The sequence below is a fragment of the Macrobrachium rosenbergii genome, chromosome 35, assembly GCF_040412425.1.
Source record: "Macrobrachium rosenbergii isolate ZJJX-2024 chromosome 35, ASM4041242v1, whole genome shotgun sequence".
NCBI classification, from domain to species: domain Eukaryota; kingdom Metazoa; phylum Arthropoda; class Malacostraca; order Decapoda; family Palaemonidae; genus Macrobrachium; species Macrobrachium rosenbergii.
In genome coordinates this window covers 7402843-7408798 of record NC_089775.1, presented here as the reverse complement: position 1 = coordinate 7408798, position 5956 = coordinate 7402843, and positions in this window count along the sequence as shown.

The window sequence follows — 5956 nt, the reverse complement described above, 5'->3', positions numbered from 1 at the left end:
CTAATCACTCCTTGGTTGTACCACATAGCCTTTGCAGTCTGGTTTTGAGAAGTTTTGCTTCTGAGGACATTGAGCTGTGCAAATTTTCCCTTTGACCAAAGTCTGCAATAACCGGAAGAATGGAAGAGGAGCAGGAGGGTTCCAGAAGTAGAGACAATTGTATGGAAGTTGTCTCTACTTCTGGAACCCTCCTGCTCCTCTTCCATTCTTCCGGGATTTTCTCTCTTTGGGATCTTCTAGACTCACAGGACTCATTCAGGGGCGGTTCTTCAGTCTCCTGCCCAAAGCTTTGGCTTATGGATACCTTGCAAGGTTCCAACATGACTTGGAAGTTGCACGGTTTCTCTCTCTCTCTCTCTCTCCATTTTTTCCCGTTATTAAATTTGTAAAGAATTGCAACATATTAAATAGGATTCAGTACAATCACTAAGAACAAACCCTATGAGAGTAAAGACTATGAATCAGTGGTCTTGGTCAACTATTTATTCTTGACTTTGCTGAAGTAACCCTGTGAAGCTTCCTTCTTATTCACACACACTGAAGTATCCTCTGTTGCATTGCTGAAGCAGCCCTGTGCTTAATAACATCACTGCACACTTGGCACACACTATATGCTTTTTCTGGTGCCCCCAAAAGTACAGTGTGAATTATTAAAGTGCTTTTACTGTTTAATCTCCATACATATAGCTAAGTATTCCACTCTTCACATTTTCACTCTTAACATGAGTATCTGTTCACTCTCAACCCACTAACAGCTGTTCAACTGGTCCATGATCATAGGTATTTGGATCTTAATTTGTCAAGGTATGAAATCACAGTAAATCTGGCTGTAAACTTGTGTGTAGAAATCACCAAATATTTGAGTGAATTCTCAAGTTTTGTCACAAAATTTAAAAAGTTAATGATTTAATCCACAATTCAAGTTGTGAGTTTCATCTTTTTTTTATTTTTGAGGACAAAGTGAGAACTAGAGCAGTGGCTTCAGACTGAAATCTATAAACCTGAAAAGTTTTAAGGAAATTGAATTATTGCTCAATATTAGGGGGCGAAAGATTAAGTACAGAAGCTCTCATTTATACATACAATGTAATAGAAACCTGGAACGACTTAAAAATAAAGGATTCCTTGGAGTCAGCTTTGCAATGCCCTGAGGAGGAAGAATGTCCTCAGCAGGAGGTACTGTACCCACTGAGTCACAGTTAGCTACGAAGACAGTAGTCCGGTTGCCAAATGGCATTTTGGGGTCGAACCCGGTTTTGTGGTATGGAGAAGGTTTTATTGCTGATTCTGGTGCTCTGACATGTTCTCAACAGGAATTAGATGGGTGCCACTCTAGCACTTTTGGGGGAAAAAAATTATGGGCCAAAACAAAATGGCTGCGATGCAGCATGTCGCCAATGCTAAATGTCACATATTCTTTTCAGTACTGTTGACAGAAAGGTGATCTTGGTGTCTATACCTGTTTTTGGGGTCAAGGAAGTCCTTGATCTTACCAGTTTCGTATTTCAAGGTACATAGAAAGATATATAATTTAAATTACCAATAATTATATGATAACCTGCATGCACATTGGTGGCAGTAATTTTTTTTAACATTCTTTTGTTACAGGTCAGCTAAGACAGTATGGTCAAGCATGGATGGTAAATATTTCTTTGGTTGCTCCAACATTTCCCCTAACCTCATTAACTGTGGCGCTGCTAGAGTATAAACTATCAGAGATTGTAGTACAAGGCATGGTGATGGGCTGATTGATAAATTGCATGGTCTAGATTCTGTAAGATGTCATAAAAGCTGTGTATCTACTTATACTTCTAAGCATCATCTCAAACGATATATCACAAAGAAGGGTAATGGCAGCTCTGCAACAGAAACAGTAGTACTACCCAAAAGATCATGCAGATTGGGCACAATGAGATTCAGCTTCAAAGAACACTGTGTATTCTGCAGTAAGAAGTGCCTACCATTGGATCCTCGCCATCCAGACAGATGGAGAAAAGTATACCAGTGTCAAACAACAGGAGACTACAAGCAGAGGATATTAGTCACCTGTGAAGAGCGTAATGATGACCTGGCCAATGAAGTTCGAGTTAGATTAAGCGGTGCGGTTACAGATTTGCATGCAGCAGATGCACTGTACCAGAATGACTGTTATAAGCGCTTCATGAGCCACAAGAATATTCAAGCAGCTGCTGTAACTAAATGCAATGTCCTTCTACAAGATGATCTTGCCTTGGATGCACTGATTTGTGAAGTGGAGGGTAAAAAATCACACATATGGAGCTCTATTGAAATCCACGAAGCGTACACAAACTATGGAGGCAGTAAACTGTCACGTAAAAACCTCATCAGTAACTTACCTTACTCAATCATTTTGGTTATGATCTGCTGAAACTCTCAGGAGAGGGAGTAGCTGATGTATTTGTGTTCCGCAGTGAAGCTCCTCATTTACTCAAACTTACTGATGCTAGTGATGAGGTTGGCATGACAGTCGTCATAGCCAAAACGATAAACAGAGAATGTTGTGGAAAAGCAGCCAACTGGGACACATACCAAACTCGACTCACTCAAGAAGATGCAACAAATGCTTGCAGTGATATGATCCTAAGGTTGCTTGCTGAGTTGTTACCCAAACTAGACAACACAAATGCAGCTTTACTAATAGGAAACATCATAACAAGTGTTCTCACCAACAGACCAACAATGTTACAGATAACTCTTGGAACCATCATGAGAATTCGGCATAACGTGTTCATATGATGAAGTGTTACTGTTCAAGAAATCAGAGGCACATGCGGCCTCGAAAGAGAAGAACTTACAAGGATTGATGGACAGTAAAATTGGCCTAAGTCAAACAGTTGCTGACAACTTTGACGCGAACATTGCATCACTGAATGGACTGAAATCGACTCATTCACTACCCTTGCTTCTAACACAAGTACAGGAAAATACAGACCATATCCAAGATCCAAAGACTCCTACAATCAAAAGGCTGAGAAAGGAAGACTTACAGATAGAACATATACCCCAAGTGATTGTACAAATGTATAATGGATCCAGAAAACCCGATATGCCATAAACTTATGCTTGTCAACCCATTCTCCCACTGCGAATATTGGCTGCTAAGATAATCACCCTTAACAGAGCTCAGTTGTGACTACATATTCCTCAAAAAAATCACACATGAAATTTCTACTCCAGAATACAGTGTATTCAATACAGAGATGGCTCGTAAACTGGGCCACACCATCAAGCCTGCCACCAAAGCTATCTATACTCCCCTCATAGATACGAAGCCTTCAGATCCTGACACGATTATAACTGCCATGGCTGAGTCTCAGAGACTAACCCAGCAATGCAATCAGTTAGTGACATTATTCACTGTTGATCAGCAACTATATCATGTAGATGTTGATGTCCTGTGGGCCTATCCTCAGCAATTCAAAAATCTCATCCCTCGTCTCGGGGGCATGCATATGCTCATGAGCTTTGTTGGTACAGTCGGGACTCTCATGGCCAATAGTGGACTGGAAGCATTCATGAATTCGGCTTTTGGTGGAGTACAGAAGATGCTTACAGGAAAGAAGTTTCCCCAATGCATACGAGCCCTGAGGATGGTGGTGGAAGAGCTCCTCCGAGATGTTATACCTGCCAGTGAGAGCTTTGATAAACTGATGGCTGACTTGGAAGAAAAGTAACTCAGACTGAAGAAATTCATCTCAGAGTGTTACTTTTTAGTGCACCTTTGACTACTAAACTGACAAGAACTTTCTGCTTCTTTGTTTATGAACAGGTCGGCGAGATTACTAATAGACATTAAATTTGTTGCTCTGTGCTTCTTATTGACAGGGCTGGGAGAAGTAGAACTTCCATGATGTAGTTAACAAATCTCATCAAGCCAGTTCTGATAATGATGCAGTTTGTCAGAGCTGAGAGGGAAGGAGACTGACCTTTACATCTAGCTGGGTTTATGTTACTTTTAAGCAATAGTTAATATTATATGTGACCTGCATAAATATAATGCAGGGACAAAAGTGATAATGGAAGAGAGATAAATGTTTATGACTCCAAGGCACTATTGCACAGTCTATTTAGGTTATGGCCATACGTGACACTTAAATAGGAGTTATCACCTCATTTGATTAATAAGCATAATTGTATTGCTTCATTCTTATGTACCATAACCCAAGGCTATGCTAAAATTATCATTTATGAATTTCTTATCAAACTAGTGATTACTAAGGAGCATGTTATCTGGATTGCTACTAAATGTTAATAAAGTGTACATACTACAATAAAGGCACTGTTTTTTCACTGCCGTATATCGCCCTTTTGGACGAATATAAACCATTTCTGAGGTAGATACTCTTAATTAGTGAGCAGCAATGACTTCCTTGACCCCAAAAACATAGGTATAGACATCAAGATCACCTGTCTGTCAACAGTACTAAAAAAAAAAGATATGTGATATTTAACATTGGCAATATGCCGTGTCGCGGCCATTTTGTTTTGGGCCCCAAATTTTTTTCCCCAAGAGTGCTAAAGTGGCACCAGGCTGATTCCCGTTGAGGACATGTCAGAGCACCAGAATCGACAATAAAACCTTCTCCACACCACAAAACCGGGTTCTACTCCATTTCCTCTAGACTGATAGTACTATCGTCGTTTCAAACGTCAATATAACTCCTGTTTGTAATAGAATGTATTTAATTTGATACATAATATATAATAAAGTAATAATGAGAATATTATTCTATGTCAGAAGATAATACTGTCACAGAAATATTAAAAAGTTCATCAACGGATCTGATTTACTTTTACTTTTCAGTTCTTTATTGGACTGGTCGGTACCGTTCTCGGCTAGAACTCTGCAGGGCCCGCGTACGAACCTCCGGCAGGCCAATGAAGAATTAGAGGAATTTATTTCTGGTGACAGAAATTCATTTCTCGGTATAATGTGGTTCGGCAGCATCCATTTATCGAAAATCCTCGTTTAGATTTACGACTTTCATATGCATTTCATATCTCAGGCAGAAATGAGTGGGAATTTGAAAAGAATGAAATTAAAATATTATAATTTTCAATATTAATCATTTTAATTTGTGTATAAAATATCAGTACGATAGGTTTTCCTAGAAAGTTCGAGTGACGTCACTCATCACAGCAATGGATGTAGACTTTACGTGGAAATGGCAATTGCTATTCCTTATTCGTTAATGCAGACAGATTTTGGACAGAAATATGAGTTTATTGGTGACAAACTTACCTTTCTATGTGGAAAATTAACGTCAGTCGCGTATCTCTTTGGGGATAGATCGTGTTCAGCAGTGATTGGTGGTCATCATCAACAGCCAATAAGCACAGACTCTTTCGTACCATAAGTGAATGAAAACTAAATAAATTCCCGGGAAAAATAATGGAAATCTAAGTAAGCTGACTCTCTCTCTCTCTCTACCAATATCATTGTCAACATATTACGACCCCAAGGGAAAACCAGAGCAAAGATGAATCTATAACAGGAAGAATATTTTACTCACTTATTTAAACAGCAGAGCCAAGTTAGGTCTCTGTGAGTAGAGGAGGGAAGTCTTTGTCTGTTCGGTCTGTATGGCTCGGGTGCATGCAGCAGATGTTGGGCAGTCAGGTGGTTGCCCTAGAAGAAGAAGAAGAAGAAGAAGAAGAAGAAGAAGAAGAAGAAGAAGAAGAAGGGCTTGATTACATGGCTGCTTCAGGGCATGTGAGGAAGTCTAAATTTTAGCACCTTCAGGGCATGGGACAGACAGACAGACGCCCAATGCTGACAAACACATGAATAAAACCACAAAAGGATGAGAGTGAGGATGATTGATCGAGAAATTTTTGCCGCAGGAGTTTTCACCGTAGCACTTTCCGCCACGGACTTTTTTCCGTAGGGAAATTTTGCCGCCAGGTCTTTTTGTCGCAAGGAATTTTTGCCGTA